Source organism: Microcebus murinus, unplaced genomic scaffold, assembly GCF_040939455.1.
Source record: "Microcebus murinus isolate Inina unplaced genomic scaffold, M.murinus_Inina_mat1.0 scaf036_hap2_Mmur4.0, whole genome shotgun sequence".
NCBI classification, from domain to species: domain Eukaryota; kingdom Metazoa; phylum Chordata; class Mammalia; order Primates; family Cheirogaleidae; genus Microcebus; species Microcebus murinus.
The window spans coordinates 35,293-54,098 of NW_027438982.1; the positions used below are offsets into that span (position 1 = coordinate 35,293).

At 53.6% G+C, this 18,806-nt stretch overlaps 3 non-coding genes across 3 annotated transcripts; all 3 read right to left on the reverse strand.

The window, feature by feature from the left end:
• Positions 1-1,833: 1,833 nt before the first annotated feature.
• Positions 1,834-1,952, reverse strand: LOC142868683 (5S ribosomal RNA). Its single transcript, XR_012917627.1, has one exon. It is a non-coding gene; the product is annotated as a 5S ribosomal RNA (ribosomal RNA).
• Positions 1,953-5,478: 3,526 nt separating this feature from the next.
• Positions 5,479-5,597, reverse strand: LOC142868684 (5S ribosomal RNA). Its single transcript, XR_012917628.1, has one exon. It is a non-coding gene; the product is annotated as a 5S ribosomal RNA (ribosomal RNA).
• Positions 5,598-9,070: 3,473 nt separating this feature from the next.
• LOC142868643 (5S ribosomal RNA) lies at positions 9,071-9,189 on the reverse strand. The gene has a single exon (XR_012917588.1). It is a non-coding gene; the product is annotated as a 5S ribosomal RNA (ribosomal RNA).
• Positions 9,190-18,806: the final 9,617 nt, after the last annotated feature.

Here is an 18,806-nt window from a genome sequence, read left to right on the forward strand (position 1 = left end):
ACGGCCCTTCCCACCTCCTCCTCCTCCTCCTCCTGCTCCTCCACACCCCCCGACCTCCCACCCCCCCACCCCACCCCCCGACATGGCGCAGGGCTCAGAGACACCTCAGACACTTGCTACCCAAAGTGCAAAGGGCATCAGTTGCTCCTCCAAACCCCCCCCCGTGCCCAGCAGACCGCGTTGTCCAGCCAGCCCCCGGGCCTCCCTGGGGTGCCCAGCACAAAAGTGCAGACAACCACCGGACCCTCAATCTCAGTTTTCGGATGTTTTTGCCACTCTAAGGACCCGCAGGCCAGCTGGGCCTTCTGGCAGGACAGAGAGCCCCGGAATCCGACGTGGAGAGCTGGGTGTACGTCCCCACGAGGAGGCGGTCCCCACCTCCGCGGCTCTCCCCTTGCGGGGGGGAAAAGCAGCCACGGGGCCTCAGAGAAGACACCAGGTTGGGCGCCCGCCCCACAGTGGGGGCACGTCCCCCGCAGGCCACTTAGCGCCGGCCGCCGGCCGGCGGACGGTTGGGTGGCGCGAGACGCTGCGGCCGCCCTGCTACCGGGTTCCTGGGAGGGCGTCCTGGAACCAGCGTCCACACCAAGCCCTTGGAAGGCCCAGGCGACGGAGGAGCCCCGTCAGGCAGGGGCCGAGGACGGTGACGGCCCGGGCGGGGAGGAGCGTGTCAGGCAGGGGCAGAGGACGGTGACAGGTGACAGGCCGGGCGGGAAGGAGTCAGTCAGGCAGGGGCCGAGGAGGAGACGGGCTGGGTAAGGGTTAGGGTTAGAGTCAGGGCACAAGTCACAATCGCAAAGACCTGGAAGCGACCCGAGTGCCCATCGACCCACGAGTGCGTAAATGAAATGTGGCGCGTGGACACCACGGAGTGCTATTCAGCTAGGAGGAGCAGCGGTGAGAGGGCACCTCTCGTGGTTCTCCTGGCCAGAGCTGGAACCCGTTCCAGTAAGCCAGGTAGCCCAAGAATGGACACACGAGCACCACGTGCTCGCGCTCACCAGCAAATGGGTACGAACCGATGGACACCTAAGTGGACACAGAGGAATCACCTTCATCGGGTGGGTGTCGGGCGGGTGGGGGGAGGGGATGGGCATACACCTCCATTAGGAACGGGGTGGGTGCGCACCGACTGGGGGATGGGCGCACTTGAGGCTCTGACCCGAGGGGGGAGGCTGGGAGAGGGCAACGTACCCGACCTTAACATTGGTAACCCCACAATACGCTGGAACAACATCAGAGGTAAATGAATAAGAACACAGGGGGGAGGGGGGCACGGGCAACACATGTCACCTTAATACTTGGACTCCCATCATCTGCTTGAAAAGAGAGAGAAAAGAAAATGCAATCATAGAGATAAGAGACACTTTTTAAACATAATGAATCCGAAGAGAAAAGTAAAAGGAGGCCTGTGGAGCAGGTCTGGGTGTGACTCCGGATCCCCCAACATCAGGTGCCACCACCAAAGATTCCTACGTGTAGCCCATAGAACCCCAAAAGCAACGGGACGAGTTCTGGTCACATACTCCCTCAAAATGACATCCTGGCCTTCTTCTGGAACTCCCTCCCCTCTCAGACTCTCAAGGTTTCCTCCAGCGTGTCGGTTCCCACAGAGCAGACCTTTGGTCTGAGACCTGACAGTCCAGAAGCCACGCATGCTGCCGCGTGACGGCGGTGTCGCGGCTTGGGACAAGAGGAGGCCCCACGGTGCGGGCTGGGGCGCCAGGCACCGCGGCGGGCGCTGAGGGTGGGGGTGACCCCCACCCCGGGCCGCCGACTCGCTCCCAGAAAGGGGACAGAACAAGAGGCAAAACAAAAAAAAAAAAAAGAAGAAGCCTACGGCACCCGGTATTCCCAGGCGGTCTCCCATCCAAGTACTAACCAGGCCCGACCCTGCTTAGCTTCTGAGACCAGACGAGATCGGGCGCGTTCAGGGTGGTGTGGCCCTAGACGGCGGAGGGCGCCCCTGCCCCGCTCAAGAAGCCGAGCCTCTCTGCGCTTCCCCGCCGCCTCCTCCCCCCGCCCCAGGCCCCGCGCCGGCGCTGACCCGCACCGGGCCGGGCCTGTTGAGTTCACCGGCCGGGTCTGGCGGGCTCCGAGGGACGGGGGTGACAGGCGGGGCGGGGCGGGCAGGGAGCGGCGGGCCGGGGTGGGGGGCTGTCTCTCTATACACACACACACACACACACACACACACTCACACTCACTCACTCACACTCACACAAGATGCGCCTCCACGGCTGGACTCGCCAAGGTGGAGACCTTCCAGCCCCCTTCCTCTCCTCGCCTGGCCCACCCCCAGCTCGTGGCCGCCGCCGCCGCCGCCGCCGCCGCCGCCGCCGATTGCGCACGCGCGGGTCGCCCGCCCTTTGACCCCAGGCAGGGGCCGCCATCCCCGACAACCCCTTTCAGCTGTGCCCCCCACCCTGTGGGTGGGCTGCCGCCTATTCCCCCGGGCCCGGGCTGGGGCACAGCGCATGGGGGAGGGGAGCGAGTGTATGGGGCGTCTCTCTCTCTCTCTAGGGATGTGTCCCATGGGTGGGGTGGCGTGGTTTGTGGGGCGCTGAAGAAATCAGTCCCCTCCATCTCCTACCTCTGGAAAACGCCCAAGCCCTTGGAGAACTGCCGGCAACGCGACCGTGGGGGCCGGGACCCTCCTCTGTGTCCTCCTGTGGCCCAGTCCAAGGGGCCTGGGCCTGGCCGGGGCTGCATTGGACCCCGACCACCCTGGCGTGTGGACTCGCTAAAAATCGGCGATTAGATATTGGATTCCAGCTTCATTGAGGTCATTTCACTAATGAGTGCACCGGAAAGAGTTTCCTAATCCATCTGTGAGGGTGGCAACTGAAAGAGAATTTTAAAGCTGACAGAATAGGCGAGGAAAGGCATAGGAGATTTCCACACCCAGTAAGGAAGCCTTTCCCGAAATGGAAGAAAGAAACGAGCAAACAGAAACACCGGTAGCCCGCCAGGATCAGAGTCTGCCCCCGAGAGAAAGTACCCTGACCAGGTTCACCCGTGGGTGGGTGGCGAGCTAGCGGCATTCAGAAGAGCGAGGCCCGCAGTCTGTGCAGAAGACACCTGCACTCGGGTGTGTGTGGCGGCACGATTCACAAGCAGCTCCAGATGTTAAGCCAAGGAGAAGCCAGGGAGTTCCCAACGCCCCAGGTGTCCTCAGCCCACGACTGGCTGCTGGGGGAATGCGAAGCCCGGCTCCTTGTCTCAGAGCCCTTGTCTCAGAGCGGGACAACCAGGAGGTGTGACGTACACCCCGGGGTTCCCAGGAGGATCAGGCTGAAGCTGGGACTTGGCCTGAAAGTGTCCCCTCGCATGGCCACCCCCTTCCCCTTCCTGCTCCTCTACTCCTGGTGCCCCTCCATCCAGGGGCCAGACCTTAAAGAGTCACCCGCAAGAGAATCCTGGTCCCAAAGGAGCCTTCTGGGGGACCCGTGCTGAGAGAGGTTGTGGGCATGGCCCGCTGGGGCTCTGCCCGACCCAGGGCTGAGAGATGCAACCTCCCAGCTCTGGGTCCCTGCAGGGGAAGCGTTGGCAAGCACAGGGCCAGTCCTCCAAAGGCCCAGGTGCAGGGAGCCCAGGCCAAGCAGCCTGTGGAAGAAGCCACCCCGGGAACACGACTGCAGGCCACGGCCCTTCCCACCTCCTCCTCCTCCTCCTCCTGCTCCTCCACCCCCCCCCGACCTCCCACCCCCCCACCCCACCCCCCGACATGGCGCAGGGCTCAGAGACACCTCAGACACTTGCTACCCAAAGTGCAAAGGGCATCAGTTGCTCCTCCAAACCCCCCCCCTGCCCAGCAGACCGCGTTGTCCAGCCAGCCCCCGGGCCTCCCTGGGGTGCCCAGCACAAAAGTGCAGACAACCACCGGACCCTCAATCTCAGTTTTCGGATGTTTTTGCCACTCTAAGGACCCGCAGGCCAGCTGGGCCTTCTGGCAGGACAGAGAGCCCCGGAATCCGACGTGGAGAGCTGGGTGTACGTCCCCACGAGGAGGCGGTCCCCACCTCCGCGGCTCTCCCCTTGCGGGGGGGAAAAGCAGCCACGGGGCCTCAGAGAAGACACCAGGCTGGGCGCCCGCCCCACAGTGGGGGCACGTCCCCCGCAGGCCACTTAGCGCCGGCCGCCGGCCGGCGGACGGTTGGGTGGCGCGAGACGCTGCGGCCGCCCTGCTACCGGGTTCCTGGGAGGGCGTCCTGGAACCAGCGTCCACACCAAGCCCTTGGAAGGCCCAGGCGACGGAGGAGCCCCGTCAGGCAGGGGCCGAGGACGGTGACGGCCCGGGCGGGGAGGAGCGTGTCAGGCAGGGGCAGAGGACGGTGACAGGTGACAGGCCGGGCGGGAAGGAGTCAGTCAGGCAGGGGCCGAGGAGGAGACGGGCTGGGTAAGGGTTAGGGTTAGAGTCAGGGCACAAGTCACAATCGCAAAGACCTGGAAGCGACCCGAGTGCCCATCGACCCACGAGTGCGTAAATGAAATGTGGCGCGTGGACACCACGGAGTGCTATTCAGCTAGGAGGAGCAGCGGTGAGAGGGCACCTCTCGTGGTTCTCCTGGCCAGAGCTGGAACCCGTTCCAGTAAGCCAGGTAGCCCAAGAATGGACACACGAGCACCACGTGCTCGCGCTCACCAGCAAATGGGTACGAACCGATGGACACCTAAGTGGACACAGAGGAATCACCTTCATCGGGTGGGTGTCGGGCGGGTGGGGGGAGGGGATGGGCATACACCTCCATTAGGAACGGGGTGGGTGCGCACCGACTGGGGGATGGGCGCACTTGAGGCTCTGACCCGAGGGGGGAGGCTGGGAGAGGGCAACGTACCCGACCTTAACATTGGTACCCCCACAATACGCTGGAACAACATCAGAGGTTAATGAATAAGAACACAGGGGGGAGGGGGGCACGGGCAACATATGTCACCTTAATACTTGGACTCCCATCATCTGCTTGAAAAGAGAGAGAAAAGAAAATGCAATCATAGAGATAAGAGACACTTTTTAAACATAATGAATCCGAAGAGAAAAGTAAAAGGAGGCCTGTGGAGCAGGTCTGGGTGTGACTCCGGATCCCCCAACATCAGGTGCCACCACCAAAGATTCCTACGTGTAGCCCATAGAACCCCAAAAGCAACGGGACGAGTTCTGGTCACATACTCCCTCAAAATGACATCCTGGCCTTCTTCTGGAACTCCCTCCCCTCTCAGACTCTCAAGGTTTCCTCCAGCGTGTCGGTTCCCACAGAGCAGACCTTTGGTCTGAGACCTGACAGTCCAGAAGCCACGCATGCTGCCGCGTGACGGCGGTGTCGCGGCTTGGGACAAGAGGAGGCCCCACGGTGCGGGCTGGGGCGCCAGGCACCGCGGCGGGCGCTGAGGGTGGGGGTGACCCCCACCCCGGGCCGCCGACTCGCTCCCAGAAAGGGGACAGAACAAGAGGCAAAACAAAAAAAAAAAAAAAGAAGAAGCCTACGGCACCCGGTATTCCCAGGCGGTCTCCCATCCAAGTACTAACCAGGCCCGACCCTGCTTAGCTTCTGAGACCAGACGAGATCGGGCGCGTTCAGGGTGGTGTGGCCCTAGACGGCGGAGGGCGCCCCTGCCCCGCTCAAGAAGCCGAGCCTCTCTGCGCTTCCCCGCCGCCTCCTCCCCCCGCCCCAGGCCCCGCGCCGGCGCTGACCCGCACCGGGCCGGGCCTGTTGAGTTCACCGGCCGGGTCTGGCGGGCTCCGAGGGACGGGGGTGACAGGCGGGGCGGGGCGGGCAGGGAGCGGCGGGCCGGGGTGGGGGGCTGTCTCTCTATACACACACACACACACACACACACTCACACTCACACTCACTCACTCACACTCACACAAGATGCGCCTCCACGGCTGGACTCGCCAAGGTGGAGACCTTCCAGCCCCCTTCCTCTCCTCGCCTGGCCCACCCCCAGCTCGTGGCCGCCGCCGCCGCCGCCGCCGCCGATTGCGCACGCGCGGGTCGCCCGCCCTTTGACCCCAGGCAGGGGCCGCCCTCCCAGACAACCCCTTTCAGCTGCGCCCCCCACCCTGTGGGTGGGCTGCCGCCTATTCCCCCGGGCCCGGGCTGGGGCACAGCGCATGGGGGAGGGGAGCGAGTGTATGGGACTTCTCTCTCTCTCTCTAGGGATGTGTCCCATGGGTGGGGTGGCGTGGTTTGTGGGGCGCTGAAGAAATCAGTCCCCTCCATCTCCTACCTCTGGAAAACGCCCAAGCCCTTGGAGAACTGCCGGCAACGCGACCGTGGGGGCCGGGACCCTCCTCTGTGTCCTCCTGTGGCCCAGTCCAAGGGGCCTGGGCCTGGCCGGGGCTGCATTGGACCCCGACCACCCTGGCGTGTGGACTCGCTAAAAATCGGCGATTAGATATTGGATTCCAGCTTCATTGAGGTCATTTCACTAATGAGTGCACCGGAAAGAGTTTCCTAATCCATCTGTGAGGGTGGCAACTGAAAGAGAATTTTAAAGCTGACAGAATAGGCGAGGAAAGGCATAGGAGATTTCCACACCCAGTAAGGAAGCCTTTCCCGAAATGGAAGAAAGAAACGAGCAAACAGAAACACCGGTAGCCCGCCAGGATGAGAGTCTGCCCCCGAGAGAAAGTACCCTGACCAGGTTCACCCGTGGGTGGGTGGCGAGCTAGCGGCATTCAGAAGAGCGAGGCCCGCAGTCTGTGCAGAAGACACCTGCACTCGGGTGTGTGTGGCGGCACGATTCACAAGCAGCTCCAGATGTTAAGCCAAGGAGAAGCCAGGGAGTTCCCAACGCCCCAGGTGTCCTCAGCCCACGACTGGCTGCTGGGGGAATGCGAAGCCCGGCTCCTTGTCTCAGAGCCCTTGTCTCAGAGCGGGACAACCAGGAGGTGTGACGTACACCCCGGGGTTCCCAGGAGGATCAGGCTGAAGCTGGGACTTGGCCTGAAAGTGTCCCCTCGCATGGCCACCCCCTTCCCCTTCCTGCTCCTCTACTCCTGGTGCCCCTCCATCCAGGGGCCAGACCTTAAAGAGTCACCCGCAAGAGAATCCTGGTCCCAAAGGAGCCTTCTGGGGGACCCGTGCTGAGAGAGGTTGTGGGCATGGCCCGCTGGGGCTCTGCCCGACCCAGGGCTGAGAGATGCAACCTCCCAGCTCTGGGTCCCTGCAGGGGAAGCGTTGGCAAGCACAGGGCCAGTCCTCCAAAGGCCCAGGTGCAGGGAGCCCAGGCCAAGCAGCCTGTGGAAGAAGCCACCCCGGGAACACGACTGCAGGCCACGGCCCTTCCCACCTCCTCCTCCTCCTCCTCCTGCTCCTCCACCCCCCCCCGACCTCCCACCCCCCCACCCCACCCCCCGACATGGCGCAGGGCTCAGAGACACCTCAGACACTTGCTACCCAAAGTGCAAAGGGCATCAGTTGCTCCTCCAAAACCCCCCCCCCTGCCCAGCAGACCGCGTTGTCCAGCCAGCCCCCGGGCCTCCCTGGGGTGCCCAGCACAAAAGTGCAGACAACCACCGGACCCTCAATCTCAGTTTTCGGATGTTTTTGCCACTCTAAGGACCCGCAGGCCAGCTGGGCCTTCTGGCAGGACAGAGAGCCCCGGAATCCGACGTGGAGAGCTGGGTGTACGTCCCCACGAGGAGGCGGTCCCCACCTCCGCGGCTCTCCCCTTGCGGGGGGGAAAAGCAGCCACGGGGCCTCAGAGAAGACACCAGGCTGGGCGCCCGCCCCACAGTGGGGGCACGTCCCCCGCAGGCCACTTAGCGACGGCCGCCGGCCGGCGGACGGTTGGGTGGCGCGAGACGCTGCGGCCGCCCTGCTACCGGGTTCCTGGGAGGGCGTCCTGGAACCAGCGTCCACACCAAGCCCTTGGAAGGCCCAGGCGACGGAGGAGCCCCGTCAGGCAGGGGCCGAGGACGGTGACAGGTGACAGGCCGGGCGGGAAGGAGTCAGTCAGGCAGGGGCCGAGGAGGAGACGGGCTGGGTAAGGGTTAGGGTTAGAGTCAGGGCACAAGTCACAATCGCAAAGACCTGGAAGCGACCCGAGTGCCCATGGACCCACGAGTGCGTAAATGCAATGTGGCGCGTGGACACCACGGAGTGCTATTCAGCTAGGAGGAGCAGCGGTGAGAGGGCACCTCTCGTGGTTCTCCTGGCCAGAGCTGGAACCCGTTCCAGTAAGCCAGGTAGCCCAAGAATGGACACACGAGCACCACGTGCTCGCGCTCACCAGCAAATGGGTACGAACCGATGGACACCTAAGTGGACACAGAGGAATCACCTTCATCGGGTGGGTGTCGGGCGGGTGGGGGGAGGGGATGGGCATACACCTCCATTAGGAACGGGGTGGGTGCGCACCGACTGGGGGATGGGCGCACTTGAGGCTCTGACCCGAGGGGGGAGGCTGGGAGAGGGCAACGTACCCGACCTTAACATTGGTAACCCCACAATACGCTGGAACAACATCAGAGGTAAATGAATAAGAACACAGGGGGGAGGGGGGCACGGGCAACACATGTCACCTTAATACTTGGACTCCCATCATCTGCTTGAAAAGAGAGAGAAAAGAAAATGCAATCATAGAGATAAGAGACACTTTTTAAACATAATGAATCCGAAGAGAAAAGTAAAAGGAGGCCTGTGGAGCAGGTCTGGGTGTGACTCCGGATCCCCCAACATCAGGTGCCACCACCAAAGATTCCTACGTGTAGCCCATAGAACCCCAAAAGCAACGGGACGAGTTCTGGTCACATACTCCCTCAAAATGACATCCTGGCCTTCTTCTGGAACTCCCTCCCCTCTCAGACTCTCAAGGTTTCCTCCAGCGTGTCGGTTCCCACAGAGCAGACCTTTGGTCTGAGACCTGACAGTCCAGAAGCCACGCATGCTGCCGCGTGACGGCGGTGTCGCGGCTTGGGACAAGAGGAGGCCCCACGGTGCGGGCTGGGGCGCCAGGCACCGCGGCGGGCGCTGAGGGTGGGGGTGACCCCCACCCCGGGCCGCCGACTCGCTCCCAGAAAGGGGACAGAACAAGAGGCAAAACAAAAAAAAAAAAAAGAAGAAGCCTACGGCACCCGGTATTCCCAGGCGGTCTCCCATCCAAGTACTAACCAGGCCCGACCCTGCTTAGCTTCCGAGACCAGACGAGATCGGGCGCGTTCAGGGTGGTGTGGCCCTAGACGGCGGAGGGCGCCCCTGCCCCGCTCAAGAAGCCGAGCCTCTCTGCGCTTCCCCGCCGCCTCCTCCCCCCGCCCCAGGCCCCGCGCCGGCGCTGACCCGCACCGGGCCGGGCCTGTTGAGTTCACCGGCCGGGTCCGGCGGGCTCCAAGGGACGGGGGTGACAGGCGGGGCGGGGCGGGCAGGGAGCGGCGGGCCGGGGTGGGGGGCTGTCTCTCTATACACACACACACACACACACACACACACTCACACTCACTCACTCACACTCACACAAGATGCGCCTCCACGGCTGGACTCGCCAAGGTGGAGACCTTCCAGCCCCCTTCCTCTCCTCGCCTGGCCCACCCCCAGCTCGTGGCCGCCGCCGCCGCCGCCGCCGCCGATTGCGCACGCGCGGGTCGCCCGCCCTTTGACCCCAGGCAGGGGCCGCCCTCCCCGACAACCCCTTTCAGCTGGGCCCCCCACCCTGTGGGTGGGCTGCCGCCTATTCCCCCGGGCCCGGGCTGGGGCACAGCGCATGGGGGAGGGGAGCGAGTGTATGGGGCGTCTCTCTCTCTCTCTAGGGATGTGTCCCATGGGTGGGGTGGCGTGGTTTGTGGGGCGCTGAAGAAATCAGTCCCCTCCATCTCCTACCTCTGGAAAACGCCCAAGCCCTTGGAGAACTGCCGGCAACGCGACCGTGGGGGCCGGGACCCTCCTCTGTGTCCTCCTGTGGCCCAGTCCAAGGGGCCTGGGCCTGGCCGGGGCTGCATTGGACCCCGACCACCCTGGCGTGTGGACTCGCTAAAAATCGGCGATTAGATATTGGATTCCAGCTTCATTGAGGTCATTTCACTAATGAGTGCACCGGAAAGAGTTTCCTAATCCATCTGTGAGGGTGGCAACTGAAAGAGAATTTTAAAGCTGACAGAATAGGCGAGGAAAGGCATAGGAGATTTCCACACCCAGTAAGGAAGCCTTTCCCGAAATGGAAGAAAGAAACGAGCAAACAGAAACACCGGGAGCCCGCCAGGATCAGAGTCTGCCCCCGAGAGAAAGTACCCTGACCAGGTTCACCCGTGGGTGGGTGGCGAGCTAGCGGCATTCAGAAGAGCGAGGCCCGCAGTCTGTGCAGAAGACACCTGCACTCGGGTGTGTGTGGCGGCACGATTCACAAGCAGCTCCAGATGTTAAGCCAAGGAGAAGCCAGGGAGTTCCCAACGCCCCAGGTGTCCTCAGCCCACGACTGGCTGCTGGGGGAATGCGAAGCCCGGCTCCTTGTCTCAGAGCCCTTGTCTCAGAGCGGGACAACCAGGAGGTGTGACGTACACCCCGGGGTTCCCAGGAGGATCAGGCTGAAGCTGGGACTTGGCCTGAAAGTGTCCCCTCGCATGGCCACCCCCTTCCCCTTCCTGCTCCTCTACTCCTGGTGCCCCTCCATCCAGGGGCCAGACCTTAAAGAGTCACCCGCAAGAGAATCCTGGTCCCAAAGGAGCCTTCTGGGGGACCCGTGCTGAGAGAGGTTGTGGGCATGGCCCGCTGGGGCTCTGCCCGACCCAGGGCTGAGAGATGCAACCTCCCAGCTCTGGGTCCCTGCAGGGGAAGCGTTGGCAAGCACAGGGCCAGTCCTCCAAAGGCCCAGGTGCAGGGAGCCCAGGCCAAGCAGCCTGTGGAAGAAGCCACCCCGGGAACACGACTGCAGGCCACGGCCCTTCCCACCTCCTCCTCCTCCTCCTCCTGCTCCTCCACCCCCCCCCCCGACCTCCCACCCCCCCACCCCACCCCGACATGGCGCAGGGCTCAGAGACACCTCAGACACTTGCTACCCAAAGTGCAAAGGGCATCAGTTGCTCCTCCAAACCCCCCCCCTGCCCAGCAGACCACGTTGTCCAGCCAGCCCCCGGGCCTCCCTGGGGTGCCCAGCACAAAAGTGCAGACAACCACCGGACCCTCAATCTCAGTTTTCGGATGTTTTTGCCACTCTAAGGACCCGCAGGCCAGCTGGGCCTTCTGGCAGGACAGAGAGCCCCGGAATCCGACGTGGAGAGCTGGGTGTACGTCCCCACGAGGAGGCGGTCCCCACCTCCGCGGCTCTCCCCTTGCGGGGGGGAAAAGCAGCCACGGGGCCTCAGAGAAGACACCAGGCTGGGCGCCCGCCCCACAGTGGGGGCACGTCCCCCGCAGGCCACTTAGCGACGGCCGCCGGCCGGCGGACGGTTGGGTGGCGCGAGACGCTGCGGCCGCCCTGCTACCGGGTTCCTGGGAGGGCGTCCTGGAACCAGCGTCCACACCAAGCCCTTGGAAGGCCCAGGCGACGGAGGAGCCCCGTCAGGCAGTGGCCGAGGACGGTGACGGCCCGGGCGGGGAGGAGCGTGTCAGGCAGGGGCAGAGGACGGTGACAGGTGACAGGCCGGGCGGGAAGGAGTCAGTCAGGCAGGGGCCGAGGAGGAGACGGGCTGGGTAAGGGTTAGGGTTAGAGTCAGGGCACAAGTCACAATCGCAAAGACCTGGAAGCGACCCGAGTGCCCATCGACCCACGAGTGCGTAAATGAAATGTGGCGCGTGGACACCACGGAGTGCTATTCAGCTAGGAGGAGCAGCGGTGAGAGGGCACCTCTCGTGGTTCTCCTGGCCAGAGCTGGAACCCGTTCCAGTAAGCCAGGTAGCCCAAGAATGGACACACGAGCACCACGTGCTCGCGCTCACCAGCAAATGGGTACGAACCGATGGACACCTAAGTGGACACAGAGGAATCACCTTCATCGGGTGGGTGTCGGGCGGGTGGGGGGAGGGGATGGGCATACACCTCCATTAGGAATGGGGTGGGTGCGCACCGACTGGGGGATGGGCGCACTTGAGGCTCTGACCCGAGGGGGGAGGCTGGGAGAGGGCAACGTACCCGACCTTAACATTGGTACCCCCACAATACGCTGGAACAACATCAGAGGTTAATGAATAAGAACACAGGGGGGAGGGGGGCACGGGCAACACATGTCACCTTAATACTTGGACTCCCATCATCTGCTTGAAAAGAGAGAGAAAAGAAAATGCAATCATAGAGATAAGAGACACTTTTTAAACATAATGAATCCGAAGAGAAAAGTAAAAGGAGGCCTGTGGAGCAGGTCTGGGTGTGACTCCGGATCCCCCAACATCAGGTGCCACCACCAAAGATTCCTACGTGTAGCCCATAGAACCCCAAAAGCAACGGGACGAGTTCTGGTCACATACTCCCTCAAAATGACATCCTGGCCTTCTTCTGGAACTCCCTCCCCTCTCAGACTCTCAAGGTTTCCTCCAGCGTGTCGGTTCCCACAGAGCAGACCTTTGGTCTGAGACCTGACAGTCCAGAAGCCACGCATGCTGCCGCGTGACGGCGGTGTCGCGGCTTGGGACAAGAGGAGGCCCCATGGTGCGGGCTGGGGCACCAGGCACCGCGGCGGGCGCTGAGGGTGGGGGTGACCCCCGCCCCGGGCCGCCGCCTGGCTCCCAGAGAGGGGACAGAACAAGAGGCAAAACAAAAAAAAAAAAAAAAAGAAGCCTAAGGCACCCGGTATTCCCAGGCGGTCTCCCATCCAAGTACTAACCAGGCCCGACCCTGCTTAGCTTTGTGAACTAAAATCCTCAACCCCTACGGGCTGACTGAATGGACCCCCTCGTGGCCAGAGGAATATTCAAGGGCAAAGTTGCCTGCCAGGAGGAGGGAGGTCAGACAGGCCTTATCATGCCCCCCTCCCTTCTTGGAGATTTCCTTTGTAACCCATTAATAGGCCTGAGGGTATGCAAGACAAACCTGCAGGCCTTCTATTTGCAACAAATGGTGGCTTACCTCTGGTAAACAGTTTATGTTAAAACATTCCACCTCTTTAGACAAAGCATGTGTCTTTAGCCAATTACAATCTAAAGAATCTTTAAACCCACCTATAACCTGTAAGCCCCCCCTGCTTCGAGATGGCCCTCCTTTTTGGGCCAAACCAATGTATACCTCCCACACATTGATTGATGGCTTTACCCATAACCCTTGTCTCTAAAATGTATAAAAACCAAACTGTAACCCAGCCACAGCGAGTCCACTTGCCCAAGGCCTCTTGGCAGTGGCTCCGGGTCATGGTCCTCAAATTTGGCTCAGAATAAATCTCTTTAAAATTATTTTACAGAGTTTGGATTTTTTTCCGTTAACAATTTTGGCGTAGTCGGCAGGACCTCAGAGAAGACTCAGGGCCGCCTAAGGAGCAGCGCGGACTCGGCGCCAGGTACCGGCACGGCCCTTTTAGGCCTCCGACTCCGAGCTTCTCCTTTGGCGGGAACTGGTAAGTCCTCCTGAGATCCGGACCTCCCGTTTTTGGTTGATGGTCTTGGTTTATTCTGAGCTGGTTCTTTTCCTAGGAATTGTTGTTTGGGATCCTAATTTAGTTTTGGAGGTGCATTCTAAAGGGCTTTCTCCGTTGCCTTTTTTCCACTTAAGAGTGAGGAAGGGCAAAGAAAATGACTCCTGTTGGGGCACCCCAGTTGGTTTGTGGCATCTCTACTTGCAAGTATTTTTGTAAACGAAAAGATTCAAAGGCATGCCAGGTTTTCTAGAGCTCCAGCTGGTTATAGCTAATTCTTGTGCACAAGGTTTTAAGAAAGGGCAAAATTACATCAAGAAAAATTCAGAGCTGAAATGGTCGACCCCCCACTATTAAAATGTCTCAACCTATCTCTCTTTCTTTCTGGCTACTCTAAAATCTGCTAACTTTTTCTAGTGATGTTAAGATAACTCATTGTTTGTGGTATTTACAATTGAAAGGCTACCTGGAGACCTTGCAGCCAGTTCCAGCTAAAATGCTAACATAGAAAACTCATTTTGCACTGAAAAAAAAAAAATCAAACTACCATAAAAACTGCTTTACCCAAAACTTTGATCCACAGGCCTAATTAAGTTACCTATCAGGTCAACTAAAGTTTGCCAGGTGTACAAGTTCCAGTCTCGTCAGAAGAAATTTAGATCCAGCTTTCTTTTACAGACTGGTGAGTTTGTGTTACCATTTCATGGCTAACATTCTAAGGTAAAATTTATCAGAACTTTTTGTGTATGTATGCTTCTGAGAGAGTGTATATGTTTGGGTATGTTTTATGTCTGTCCATGTATCACATGTTTGTGCTTATAGGTTTCGGACTGTTTTAAAATTAAGGAAGCGCTCATAAATTAAACCCAAATGCTTCATGTGAATTTAGTAACCGTTGGTAAATAAGCTGTGTTGTTATTAATAAATAAGGTGTTATTAGTAAAGTAATAGTAAAAATGCTTTCAAACTGTCAGCATACATTTGTTTTTGCCTGGGTTTTACTGGACATTTTTAAGTTCTTGACGTGTAAAGGTTTGATAAAAATGTAAACTCAGCCAAAGACAAAGTAATGGGTGATTTTTGATAAGTAAAGTAAATTTAATATTTGGTCAAATGATATTAACTGAATCTGGGTTACCAACAAAAATACTTAATGTGTTTAACTTTAAGGTAAAAATGCAAATGTGCCTGAGTCAGCAAATTAGAATAAATAAAACAACAAATAGAGGGAAAAAAAAACAAATTTAATCGTTAAAGGTGTATAAAAAAAAACATTTTGGTTTTGATCTTTTAATCCTAACTGCAGAAATAGTTTACCTCCACTCATTCAATGCCTGTGCACAAGGTGTGTTCAACTCATTTAACAGTACTGTTAGGGATTCAAAGTTGTCCTGAAAGTTGAAAGATCTTAAATTGAAAGCTTTAGTGTTACCTTGGTCTTGTCCATTTTTGTCCTACTCTTTACAATCTAGCTGGTTATGATTACATTGTGTTACTGTAATAATGTTTTTGCCTAGAAAAAAATTTCTAAATTATTAATTTTTATATAGTAATTTATTTTAAGATAAAAAGTGAATGATGGTTAAAATCCATGAGAATCTCAAAGTAATCTTACTCTATAAATGTGCTCAAGTTTATGCACTAAACATTGTTTTGAGACCATTTAGATAGTTTTTTTTAACAGCTTAATCTTGAGCCTCATGTAAAAAGCATGTTACCACTTTGTATCATTGTTTGAGGTGCTAACAAATGATGCTGAAAGTTTTTTTCCTCAGTCTACAGCCAGGAGATCTTATGTTGATGGGATCAAAAAAAAAAAAAAACTAGCTTAAAATAAAGGCTTCAGAAGCAAAATTTTTTGACCTTGCTTGCCTCTTGTGCCAATTCTTCCCTGAAGCTAGCCATAAAACCTAAAATTATTCTATGTAAAATGGCCATAAAGCAATTATCTGACCTATTTTGTTTGTACTTTGTTTTACTGTAAAACCCCATGCCAGAAAGGGCTTTGTCCTACACCCAGAAGGGAAAATGCACACTCAAGAGGCCAAGCAAAATCTAAATATAAAATGCCTAGCTGGTTCTGCCACTAAGCCTGTTAGAATTAGCTCGTATCCTTTTTGTCCAATCATCTTTCTACACAGCTGTCCATACTTTAAACATAAAAAATGGACAATTTCCCCTGCATCTTTGTGTTCATTCTAAAAACGTCCATGTATAAGTTTTAAGTCCTTCTCTTATTAATCCTATTAATTTTAATGTCAGTAGATTTTCAGCAAGCCTTTAGGAGAACAGTGGCCTTTGCTCCCAAACTTTGGGTGCCAGAGACATTCCCCTATGATGCCAATAGATTTTGTTTGGGGATGTGATATTTTGGAAGGATCTAATTAGCAAATACCTTTAAACAAGATATTCTAAAATGACTACTATGTTTACAAAATTTAGAAGTGATGTTATATTTTGTTTAAAATAACAAGTCTTATTTAAATGCTAATTGTTTCTGATAAGATTTGAGTTTGTATTTTAATCCGTGTTCTGTTATATATATCTAGTTTACAGGGTATAAAAATGGTTAATAAAGTAACTTAAACTTTTAATAGCTAAGATCTAAGTAAGGTGCTAATATAGATGAATTAGGTAAATACAAATGCAATAAATGCAAATAAATCTTAAAGTCATGTTAAGTTAAAAAATAATCATAAAATGTCATTATATGTCCCTTATAAATGGGTCATTTGTAAGGTAAAGTACTAGAACATCAGTTCTTAAATATAAGTTTAAGTTTATACCTTCATAGCTTTATATTTAGGAATATTAATACAATTGGTGACTAACAGTTCAAAGTTAATTTAACTTCCTAAGTTTTTCTAAGAGTTAATATTATGATCAGTACGTGTAATTAAAACTTCTAGATAAAAAAAAGAACAATTCTGTACAAAAATTCTTTTAAATAAAATGTTATACAGCATAAGTATTAGTTTTGTTAAAAGATAATTTTGTTTAGGCATTTATGGAAACAAACTTTCCTCTCAGGACTGCTTTAGCTGTGTCCCACAGGTTTTGATAACTTGTGTTTGATAACTTGTGTTGTCATTTAGTTAAAAAAAAAAATCTTTTGATTTCCATCTTGATTTCCTCATTTATGAAGTGATCATTTAGTAGAAGGTTGTTTAGTTTCCATGATTTTGTGTAAAAATGAGAGTTCCTGTTAGGGTTGATCTCTACATTTACTCCATTGTGATCTAAAAAAGACACGGTATAATTTCTATTTTAAAAAAAAAAAATTGTTTGAGATATGCTTTGTGTCCTAGGATATGGTCAATCTTAGAGAATGACCCATGAGCTGATGAGAAGAATGTATATTCAGTGGTTTTGGGGTAGAATGTGCTATAAAATGTCAGTCAGGCCCATTTGTTCTAGAGTTCTGTTTAAGTCCATTATTTTGTTTAATTTATTGGTTTCTTTGAAACTACTTATTCAATATGTAAATAATCATTAAAAATTAAGTGGATATAAAAGTTAAAGGTTATAAAAGGTTTATAAAAGTCTTATAGTCTTATAGGTTAAAATTAGATAGATTTGTTTATAAGATTTTATTAAAATTAACTTTGATCATTAATACACTAATACAATGAAATTTGGTTTTCTCTTTTAAACTAGATTGTCATATGATAGGAATAACAAAAGATTTTTTATTCACCTTTTAATAAACTGCAAAAAAAAAAGACACAGATTCAGTTTCCTTATTAACTTATACTGCAGTCTGTCTATTAGGTCTTTTTTTTTTTTTTTTTTTTTTTGAGACAGAGTCTCGCTTTCTTGCCTAGGCTAGAGTGAGTGCCGTGGCGTCAGCCTAGCTCACAGCAACCTCAAACTCCTGGGCTTAAGCAATCCTACTGCCTCAGCCTCCCGAGTTGCTGGGACTATAGGCATGAGCCACCATGCCCAGCTAATTTTTTATATATATATATTAGTTGGCCAATTAATTTCTTTCTATTTTTATAGTAGAGACGGGGTCTCGCTCAGGCTGGTTTTGAACTCCTGACCTTGAGCAATCCGCCCGCCTCGGCCTCCCAGAGTGCTAGGATTACAAGCGTGAGCCACCGCGCCCGGCCATGTCTATTAGGTCTTATAGTTGTTTGAGACACTGAGTCTCCTTTCTCAAAAAATAGGATTTTGGCACTTAAAAAAATATATATATATTTGAATTATTAATTTGGCTATAATTTTACAGTAACCTACAATCTTGTTTCATGACAACTGTCTTATGATAAACAATTCATGACTTCCTACTTAAAAAGATGTAAAGGGACAATGAATATAGAAATATGTTTTTGGTAAGAAAGGTTAATGTAAGGTAAGAAAGTTTAACAGAAAGTAATATAAAGAAAGGATCTTGCATGAAATTTTTGTCCTAAAATGAATGGTTATTTAGGAAAAGGGAATGTTAGGACAAAATCGAAAGTTTTAAGGTATGTTTTGTAAATGGTGTATGGTATGTGCAGGTGAGAATAAAGTTTATAAAAGAAAATTTATTAAAGAATTTTGGCTAAAACAAAGATTTCTGTCAATATTAATTTACTCTTAATGAAATAACATGATGTGTATTCATTTTAATTTTATAACATATTTTTTTTTCCTTTTAATATAAAAAGTAGTGTAGTACAAAAGGTTTTTGTTTAATTTTGGTAATTGGCATTTTATGCTTTGGTAAAACATTTTATACTCTGTCAGATAATCCCTGTGCTCTCTTTATTAGGTTCTGACTAACCAGAAAAACTAAAAATAAAGGGTTAAGATTTATATCCATATAACTTTATCACCTTTAGATTTATTTGATGTCTCTCTTTCTTTGTTAAATTATTTTATAGTGGTTTGTGATTATATATGAACAAATGCTTTAAGCCTTTGATATTTGATGACCTTTCCAAAAGTTAAATTCTAAATCCAGCCTTTTGACCTTAAACTAGCTTTTTATACATTAGGATCACTAAAAGTCTAAGAAAGACATTAGATTTATTTAATGTGTCAAAACCATCCAGGGAACATTGTCAAATATAAAATGGTGTTTAATTTTCTTTGGGCTATACTTGTATAAGTATGTTATTAATATACTAGTTTTGTAAATTATTGGCATGTCTTGGTATGTGTATCAATAATAATTATGGTTATGTAAATTGCTATATGTCACATAATAACCAATTTGGTTTGTCAATTGTCTGTAACCATGGCTGGTCAAGTTTTATCATCTTTTAAGTTATTATTTTACTTTGATTCATCTCAGAAAGTGGTTCTTTCTGGCTAAGTCTAAAAT